Raw genomic sequence first — 11432 nt, 5'->3', positions numbered from 1 at the left:
TAGTTTATTATTTTTTTTTTTTTTGTTAGACTACTACAGAAAATGAGACCAACTCAACAACACCATGGATAGTGGCAACCGTTACCACTTAACAGGTAGCTTAAAAGTTTATATAAATTTTTTTGGAGTAATTTTGTTTCTTTTAATAGTCTTAATTTTGGCGTTCTTATTAAAAAAAGTATTACATGTACTATCAATTAGACTACATTCCAGTTAAGAACGATGATTCTTTATATGTTGAAATTGATACCATAACTAGTTAAATTATTTCTTTTCTTGTAGTACTTCTGGTGATAGCTCTCATTTGTTTGGGGAAGAAATGTTTGAGGAATAGTAGGGGAGGGTTAATTGAGCATGGTCTTCCTCTACAGGAGATTCCTACTGCCCCTAAATATAAGTACTATTAGGATAAAAGAATTAATTATTAATTTAAATTGTAATTTCAATATCACTGCTTTTAACTCTTTTTTTTTACTTACAGTGATATTCTTTCTAATATGTGGATTTATTGTTTGGAGGAAAAGACATTGTCAAAATATTTCAAACTCTGAAGATGAACTCTATAATAAAGCCTGGTACAATTTTAGTAGTAACAATTTATGAAATTTGTATTTTTTTTTTATTTTCTTCTTGTAGAGCAATTTCAAGTTTTAATCTTTACCATGATTAGTGTATTAGTGGTTTTAAACCGTATACATAGACTTTTGTAAAACGCTATACCAGCTATTAGAAACTTCATCCCCCCTGAAAGACAGCTTATTAACCCTCCTCAACATCATCCACTACACCAAGCAGCAGTCCAACCTATACCTGCAGTACACCAGGAAGTCATCCTACCCTTACCAGCACCTCCACTCATTTTAAGAAGCGCCAGACAGTCCATACCACCCAACATACTTAATTTGTGATCAATTTGTGTATTATGTTGGGTTTTTTTTTGTTTTTTAAACCAAACTTCTATATAATTTGTGTAATTAAGATGTACCTAACACTACAGGGGGGATAACTCTGTAAAATCAGCTAAATGTTTTATTTATGATATGTATTTAAGGACATTGTAATAACCTTTCAATGGTTGAAATTAGTGTTTGTTAAACTGTTATATACCCAGTGTAATTTTTATGAAGAAATGGTTGGTTCAAATATTTTGAAATTCATGTTTAAAGTATTTCTTACCCGTCCTTCAAGATATCTTAAGCTATCTGCAGCATGTCTCGGCTTTGTACACTATTAGCTGTATTGCACTGCTGCATCAATTCTCCCAGAAATGTCTCGCTCATTCGTATGAGGCATCCTATTCTAGTTTCTCTGTGTTCATGCAACAAAGCATGATATAGTGCAGGAACATTAAATTGTGTACTACTAAATGTGTTGATGGGTTGCTGACAGTACCAATTCTTCATTTCTTCAAACAACTCAGGTTTTATTGAACACTTATAACACGGGAAAAAATGACTCCCCACTACTGGCACATGGTGAGATACAAAATTAGTCAATTGAGAAATAAAGTTACTGATTGAAGCACGATGATCCATCATAAAGTTTTCTAAATAGAATGAAAGTATAACATTTTTCCTAAATTTAATATTAAAGGACTAATTCTTCTCTCTTGGTTATGATAAGATTCATTAAATAAAGCTGGGTTGATAAATGTAATTCATTTAGACTTAACTGAGATGCCATTTTAGGATTAATTTATATATGACTAAGCATCCATTGTGATGACTAAGGAGATATTAGCATTTCTATGCTATATTATCTTAGGAAGTTTATTGAGGGGGGCTTTTTTTTTTTTTATTATTGAAGGTTTTAACAAAGGAGAGTGATCACTTTCTATACATAAGAAAGACTCAACATCCTGTGTTTGACATGATTATAAATTATCGATAAATTGATACATTTTTCACTTAATTTCTCTCTTTAAATTTATTTTTATGATGAAAATAGAGAATAAGTCAGATTTTTGAAATGATGTTACTTCAAAGGGTGTTGTTTATATTATACACCAGAAAACACCCGCGAAATCGCGGGCATATACAGCTTGTGAACTGTTGTAGGACGATTTTTTGTAAAAGATATTATGTTTTGATTGATTGATTGATTGTTGGTTGCTTAACGTCCAGTGGCAAATATTTCATGCATATTCAGGACGAGAACAAGTTCACAATAAATACAATAGGTAGGTTGTGACAATAGAGGCCATCTGGGATGATGGTCGGGGAAATTTTGACTGCCACCGGAAAATGAGGGTTTATTGGATAGGGACAGAAATTTTGCCTTGCAACAGGCCACCTACGGACCCCTCAAAGAGTTGTTGCAAGGGTTCTTAACGGGAAAGAGCGTGGCACTCTCTTTACACGAGGCATCGGATTTAACGTCCCCCTTCTGACCGGACGTGACTGCAAACTTGATACATCCCGCACAGCCAAACGGACGCCCCACTTCGGCAAGCGTTTTACTGCCGGTCGGGAGAAGACCAAGTGACCATATTTCTATACCCCAGTCACCCTTGGGGGTTATTATGTTTTGAGAATAACATAAAAGGTATCTCCCATTTTCCAAAGTCCAATATTTGTTTCCTTTCTGTTAAATTCAGTTATATTCGTGTTTCTGGTTTACGACCACAATTATTCTTCTCCTTTGTTACAATGCTTCTTTTGATAAAGTCAAATCAAATTAAAAATTTGCACCGTTTCAAACATGAAATAAATGTAACTGCTTATATAGACCATTAGTCTAAAAAATTAACTTCTATGACAATCCATCAGTGCTTTTTTAGAGCCTTATTAATATACCAATGGTAGGATTTGAATCATGTATTATAAATGGCTAATACCGACTAAGGCTAATTTGAGTGGTTGTCGATCGGGGGGTCCTGATCCCGAAATCCCGGGCATAAAACCATGAAATCCCGAGATGCAGAATTTAAAGAAATTCATATCCCGAAATCGAAAAATATATTCCCGGATCCTGAAAGATCAGTCCCCAAATCCCGCGTTTAAAAACACCCGATCATGACGCCCCGAAAAAGGTCATGTCTCCCTCTAATCTCTACCTTACTTTAATTTTTGCCAAATCACTATTTTCCCTTTTAACAATAAATTATATAGAGAAATTCCCTGACAGAATACAGAGAGTCTCTATATATCAAATTAGTATAATCGTAAACGCGAAAAATATTTGTCCTCCCTTAAGGATATAATAGTTGTGATTTTTGCGATCTAAACACCGTGATATGGAGAACGCTCTACGATTGGTTGTACTTGTGTCACATGTTTTACTTATTTTAAAATATATGCTACTGGTATGACCCCCTGAAAAGTAATCATTCAAAAAAAACAGTAGACAGAATACCGAGATTCTCTATATATTAAAGAAGTATAATCGTAGTTTAAAGGTAGATAAACGCGAACAATAATTGTTCTCTCTAAGGAGGTATAATAATTGTGTTTCTTGCAATGTAAACACCATGAAATGGAGAACGCTCTGATTGGCTTATTTATTTTTCTTTTTTGTTATCTATCATACGGTTGGTTGTATTTGCGCATGTTTCAAACAGGAAGTCTTATCTATGACTAAAAGTCAGTCTGATGACGGAATCATTTCCGGACTCCTTTTTTGTCGTTTTTCTCCCAAAATAACTCAATCTGAATAATCATTAGAATGGATGACAAATGCGACTATGCATGTTACCTATTGGACACAGAGGCATGATGATTGATTAATTGTGGAAGGAAGAGAAGCGACACCAAAATGAGGTCTTCTCGTTTAATAGTATAGATATCAAGAAGTTTTGTATATGTTTACACAAGTCTGTTTTGTTATGTTAAGAAGAAGTTTAACTCAAATTAGTAATAATATATGTTTATCTGTCTGATGTTCTCCATTAACAGTTAATCAGTTTTGAAACTTGATTGCAATTAAGACAATTTCCTATACTCTACATCTAAAGATTGTTATACATGTTTATCTATCAACAGTTATTTAGCTTGAGGCTTGATTGTAATTAAAAATATTTAGTAATTACACAGTATGATAACTTTTAAAGGAAGAAAATCAAAATATTTATGAAGCTTTACATCAGAGGGATTATCTGATATGATCTGTCATATTAAAAGATAACGTTTATTTGGTCTTAAAAATAATGTAAAAATATAAAAAAATGCTATAGAGGTTGATGGGGAACATTAGACAGACCTTAGTAGTATATGAAATGTTTATACTGTAATAATTCTTATATTATTTGCATATCTATAAATACTTGGATTGGTCAAGTAGACTTTTTCTATTGGTTTTTACTTCGATAAACCATGTTTCCGAAACTACTTTTGTAATCTATTCATGCGCGATACACATTTTGGCAGGGATACTGAGATTTTCAGCAAGTTGAGATTTTAAAACAATTGCATAACAGTTGTTTCTATTCTAATGCATATATAACCAAAAAAAAAGAAATAAAATAAATGCACTAAAGCTTCGAAAATGTTTAAAAATATAATTTAAATAAATTTCCGGGAAATTTCACGAATGATTTTGCGAATTTACGTCATGGCAAAACACGACGTCATACGATTGAAAACTTTCAGACGGAAGATTATTTCGTTACTTGTGCGCATTCAATTCGCATAGTATCTAATTAAAATGAATTTTTTGAGGTAGGTGCTAGTTCATTTTAGATTCTGTTGCATTTATCGAACATTTGAGTTTTTTTAGAAAGTCAAGATGGCGGCGTACTCCTTAGTTACAACATGCCGTTGTGCTTTTGATGGTACATATAGTAGCCATCAAAGTAATAATGTAAATTGATAATCGCGTATGTTTGGATGAAGAATTATAAGGATTAAACACATTTTCGGACTTTTATTCAGTTTGTGAGTTAACCGCCCCGGTTTACACATCAATAACCTCTAGAAAAAATGTGTTTAATCCTATAATATAAAACATGTATATAGTCTTTGCTTTTCTTGTTATTAAGCAATATAGTTGTGATAATTTATTAAATGTTAATTGATTTAAAGTTGGTGCTAAATAATTGTGATAATCATTAAAGTTCATATTTCAAATCATGATAGATGTACTCCTGATAACATGCTGTTATATATATATTTAATATATTCATTTACGATAGTTTAAGAGAGGAAAATATACTATATAAAGACAAGTTTTATATATAAAAAAAAAGTAGTGCTTATACTATAGTTTTGGTGCTAACTGTTTTATGGTGCTATGCATTCTGCCAGATTCTCCTATAAAGACAAGTTTTATATAAAAAAAAAAAAGTAGTGCTTATACTATAGTTTTGATGCTAACTGTTTTATGGTGCTATGCATTCTTCCAGATTCCCCATTAAAGACAAGTTTTATAAAGAGAGTAGTACACTACATTTTTACTAAAGTTTTGGTGCTGTGTATTCTTATATTGAAAAAATAAGCATTTACGGTTGTTAATCAAACCATGATACCTGTATATATTTTATCTATATTTTGTTACTTTAGTGCGACATTCCATCTTTTAATTTTTGCTTCATGCATGATTTCATTTTAAACATGGAAACCATGTGGGTTATATTTTTATTTTATAACATAATTTATCTTCTATCACATTCCATCAAGTTACTTTTTATATTGTAGTCATTTTTTAAAAACTAGAATCATCTAGTTAATCATATTACTATATGTAATCTTTTACATGTCTCTTTTTAGAAATCCATTCTTGTTAAAAAAAAAACATTTGTTTTAGAAGCTTTATAAAATTTTATATATATTAGAAACAAACTCAGGGTTGTATGCTCAAATATCGGTTTTATACAAGTTTTTATATACTATACATATATTGTAATATTTATGTTTTATACTAAAAATACTCAATCAGTTTTTGCAATAATGGTGATCTACACAAAATGTGATGTATACATAATGTATATAAGTTTTTGATAATAAAAATAATTTATTTTCCTCAATCTTTGTTTAGCCGTATTTGGCACAACTTTTTGGAATTTTGGATCCTCAATGCTCTTCAACTTTGTATTTATTTGGCTTTTTAACTATTTTGATCTGAGCGTCACTGATGAGACTTATGTAGACGAAACGCGCGTCTGGCGTATAAAATTATAATCCTGGTACTTTTGATAACTAATTATCTCTTCTCAAGTTTCTGTAGTTTGTGTGTTGTGGAAAGAAAATGGATGCCAACCCCTTGTCAACATCCATCTCTCTCACATATTGGTTAACTCCAAGCAAATAAAAATTTAGACAAGCAAAAAACAACACAAAATTCTGCAATGTGGACAATATGGGTGACAAACGTACCCTGGTTACCAACCAATGTTGCTTTACCTCACAACGTGGAAAACAAAATGGACGACAAACATATCCCTGGTTACCCACCAATGTTGCTCTACCTTGAAACGTGGAAAACAAAATGGACGACAAACATACCCTGGTTACCAACCAATGTTGCTCTACCTTGGTCAAAAGTATACGTGGACCAAACATTCCACCATCACTAGCACAATGTTTACATTGCTCTACCTGCTCTACTGTTTTCTTATCCCTATTCTACTATTACTATTACATCATGATTAAACTTCATCATCTTTTGTATCCTCCTCATCTGAGCTGATCTCTATCGGATTTCAATTTTTACACTGTAGAATAAAAAGTAGAACTAGTACCTATATTGTATTAAACATTTATATTGTAAAGAAATATATAATGTATTTATTTCAATGATCATTAACTAGTTATATCTTTTATTAAAACATACAGTTGTTTTCCTTCAAGTTGTGTTTTCTTTACTTTTATTATACACACTGATATATCTTTTTAGTATATGTAAAGTTATGTTAATACGTTAGGCGTATTGTTTATTGATAGTGGTGCATATTTATTTATTTATTTGTAATTTGTTTTAATTGTTTCATATGTGATACAAATATGTGTTATTACAATCATGGTGCACTATGAAAACATATTTGTTTTGTTTTTTGTAAGTATGTTAGTTTTGATATGTTACCTTTTTGGTAAAATGTTACTTTTGATATTCTATTTTTGTACATATGTTACCTCTAATAGAGAAAAAAACAACATTATTATATGATATGCAAAACCTCCGAAATAACAGTATTTATGTATTTCTTTAAAAAAAAATTAATTGATGAAAACAATTTAAACATGAAAAAATAAAAAACTTTCATTGTCACTTTACAAACTCATAAGTTATACCATAATACACATTTTTGTATGTTTATAAAATTATATGATAATGATTATACTGTTGGTTATTTATCCTCATTATTTAGATAGAAGTTAATGACTTCTTTTGAGAAACATAAGCTTTAAGGATATGGAAAGCTCTTAATTGGTTAAGATTTCATTGTTATTTTTTTTTTTTACTTTTCCTTTATTTGCTATGCCTAAGAATTAGTCTGTGTTTTAAGGAAGTTGTCTTTCTTTATTTGCCAATGCTAAGAATAAGTCTGTGTTTTAAGGAAGTTGTCTGGAAAAGGGATTTCAGTGATTGACATTATAACAGAGAAGGGAAAAAATAAGTATCTTTGTCTGATGAGTAAATAATCAACAAAAATACAAGAGTTCAACAGTTTTTGATTTATTCCTACATGCTACTCAACGCAACTTTTTTCCATCCAGAGTTGGGAGTGATAACGGTAAATGTGGATCTAGCTGCTTTTATGACCACACATAGGGGTTCATGGAAATGTGAAATTGCCACAAACTAAGTTCTGAAAGTTGAAATCCTCCTGACCAGCTATTCGTTCAAGGATCACTTAGTCTGTTTCGTCATGATACTCCAGCTATCAACGAAATATTTGGTGATGGCATGAATAATGAATATGGTGTTGACTGGAATGGACCCATTGTACTTACAGCAGAAAGCAACAATCTAACAGTCGTCCTAACAAACAGCCCCATTTCTATGGTGGACTACTTACAGTTACAATTAGAGGTGTACCCTCTTTCAGATATTCACAATGATGATGGTATCTATGCAAAAGTGGTTAAGGTAATAATCATATAGATCACAGTACCAATGTTGATCAAAATAAACAGCAATAGAAACATAACAAACAATAGATAAATCTTTAAAAAAAACAGAACATAAGGTTGAACAATATACTTGAAACCATAATTAAATATTGCATCAATTGATTACATAGATACTATTCTCAGAGTGATCGTTCACAATAGTCTGATATACTTGTAAATACTAATAATTATTTTCCTTCAAGCACTCAACTAACACATTGTTTAGATATCAAGTTAATAGCATGTATCTTCAATTGTAAAATGATTGTATATATATATATATATATTTACAGGAAGAAGCTACTTCTCTGAAAACACTTTCAAAAACACAGGAAAAGGTGGATTACAAGGCAATAACAATGAGAGATGATAGTGGTGAAATCAAACTGTCACTGTGGGGACAGCATGTCAGTCTTTCTCTATCAGTCGTGGAGTTGCTACATTGCAAATGTGAAAACACATGTATACAACAATGAGATGTCACTTAACAATACATTCACACTAAATTAGAGGTTTGTAATAAACATATATGTATAAACATATTAATAGTGATGGTCATCTACTATTGTGGGTTATAATTACTGTGGAGTTCTCGGTTCTGCCAAAGTCAGCCAATATACAATAGGTTTGACAAAGGCATATGAGGTTCCATCACAACAATGAAATCCACAAAAATAATTAGTTAACAAATGATAATCAGATCTAACAAAACAGCTGTACTAGGCAAAGAGGACAAAAAGACAATAACATTAGAAAAGCAATATAAATTAAGCAAAAATAGAGAATGTAACAACCTCCTAAACTAGGTTTGTTAAAAAACGATATGACTTTAGAGCACATGTCATCTAACTCATAATTAGATATAAGAAAATGTGGTGTGATTTCGAATGCGACATCTCTTCAAGTCACAATTTGTAAAATTGAGCCATCAATTACACACCAATCTCAAATTTGAAAGGCAAAAAAACCTCCAAAATACCAATATCACATGCTTCATTGTGTTTACCGTACGATGATATTGATAGCATCCAGCAATCATCAGTTATATGTAAAATAACCAGTATGTAGTACACAATTTTTATATAATCCACACAGAAGTCAAAACAACATATGAAAACAATTATACTAATAATAACACAATTCAGGGTAGAGAAGCACCAGTCAGAAGCATAAATGTAATTGTAGATGGATATTACATAGAAGACGACCATATAGTGTTGGTATGTAATATACCTGGAACAGATGAAGATGAGTACAAAGATTACAACATCCAAGAAGACTTGATGTCATCCATTGCTGGTGATGGAGAAGAAGTAGACACTGTCCTACCCCCACTACTACCTCTGTTTGTAATGATAGAAATAAAAGGAAATGACAATGCAATACTGACAATTAACATATGTTAAATAAGATAATTTAGTATTACTGCTGTATGACAGTGCTCTCCTCAGATATTGCATTAAGGGCATACGATATAGTTTTGGTCCCGTATTTTGACTTTCGAAAGATAAACACAAATTGTTTTGAGTAAAATATTTTTTTATTTCTGTATTTTATAAATATCCTAAAAATATATGCCTTTTAAATTTAGACTTAACTCATATTTATCAAATAAGGAGACATTTAGACCTATGTATATTTAAATTTTAAACAGGATGAAAATGACAACATTTTGTTTAAAACAAAAACTGTTTCAACCACTGCCAAGGCAAAATAGTTTACAAACATTCACAAATGGACAGCAGCTTTTGATGTTTTTATGTCTATACATCATGGATAATATCCTAATTTAATTCTTAGTTTGGTCACGTATGCGTATAATATTAGAACCATATAAAAAATAAATTGGATTTTACATGGCTATGTCATATGCTAAGGCGTTTCGTAGGGTACGCAAAGTAGTGATGTTTCATTGGTAAGTTTTGAATGATGATTTATGGCGTATTTCCTTCTAATCGCATGTAAACGGCAGTCAAACCATAATAATAGACGTTATAGGCAGTTTGGAACTTTTCACTTTCCAAAACAGGCCAAGAAGCAAATAATGCATTACCAGTGGGGTACTCCTGTGTCTACTACAGATCAGAAGAATGTGCCAACATGGCCACTTGCAGACTCATTTTACACTAGTAATTTTGGGGCCCTTTATAGCTTGTTGTTCGGTGTGAGCCAAGGCTCCGTGTTGAAGGCCGTACTTTAACCTATAATGGTTTACTTTTTAAATTGTTATTTGGATGGAGAGTTGTCTCATTGGCACTCACACCACATCTTACTATATCTATCAAACGCGAATATGTAAGATGTTTCATAAAACATGCAACAATTACATCCATATTTTAAAGCTTTTAAGAATATACTAACGCCGCCGCCAGATCATTATCCCTGTGTCGAGCTTTCTGCAACTTTTGTCGCACGCTTGACTAACGTGTTAATCATGAAATAATATGTGCTTCTCATACGTTTGATGAGCGAGAAATGTGCATTAGATTTAACAGCAGGAAGTGATGTTTGTGCTGCTCGTTTTCAATCTAACTATGCATGACAATAAAATAAACTGTAGTTGTGTAGTCTACAGAAGCTTATCAATATTATTTATTTGCGACTTTTCCTCGGCTTACCTTTCCTATTCTGATAAGACACCGAGTTGTGTTTTCTATGTTTTTTACCCCTACCCCTTTTTTACCATGGAGAATTAAAACTTAAGTCTACTATTCTATATAAATATATTAAATTTCAAAGAATTAAAGTGTCCAAGCTACATGGTCTAGTTATAATGCTTTACGAAGTTTGTTGAATGAAATTTTGTTGGTTAAGACTTCAGATCTAGAGCACTTATACCAAGCAAATATTTTTCTTTTAACCAATCATTGAAAATTGACCTCCCCTTCTTGCATTAATGATTTTTAATATTTGATTAGCTTTTATATAATGTTAAATATTTTATTAATCATCTAGAATGAAAAAAAAACCAGGGGGGTTCAATTTACCATGGGGGTTCAATTTTCCATACAGAGGGGGGTCATTTTACCATGGGGTTCAAAATACCATATGACTGGGGACGTGACTGCGAACTTGATACATATCCAATTAGATTCCACAATTTCAACTTATTTGTTATACAGACGTTATGGCTATCTTTAATTATCAATTTTACTTATTAATCTTAATCTCAAAATTAGCGAATAGTGTTTATACAAAAAACTGCAATGTCGTGAACAAAATAAAATAACAAAACCGAACCGAACAGTGCGATCTAGGTGTTGCTCTTCCTTTTTACGGTGCAAAAATCAGAAAGAATTATAATAAAAACAAACACGTCTATTCTAATGTTTGTCCTAATTTTATATATTGTTAAAGCCAACCACAACATCTTTGATGTAAATAGAA

General features: G+C 31.5%; 1 long non-coding RNA gene across 1 annotated transcript; it reads left to right on the top strand.

The window, feature by feature from the left end:
* The first annotated feature begins 7433 nt into the window (after positions 1-7433).
* Positions 7434-9528, top strand: LOC134719544 (uncharacterized). The gene is made up of 3 exons (XR_010107613.1): positions 7434-8022; positions 8339-8557; positions 9191-9528. It is a non-coding gene; the product is annotated as an uncharacterized LOC134719544 (long non-coding RNA).
* Positions 9529-11432: the final 1904 nt, after the last annotated feature.

Source organism: Mytilus trossulus, chromosome 5 (genome assembly GCF_036588685.1).
Source record: "Mytilus trossulus isolate FHL-02 chromosome 5, PNRI_Mtr1.1.1.hap1, whole genome shotgun sequence".
NCBI lineage: Eukaryota > Metazoa > Mollusca > Bivalvia > Mytilida > Mytilidae > Mytilus > Mytilus trossulus.
The sequence above is the reverse complement of the archived record's forward strand: the minus strand, read 5'-3'. Positions and strand labels throughout refer to the sequence as shown.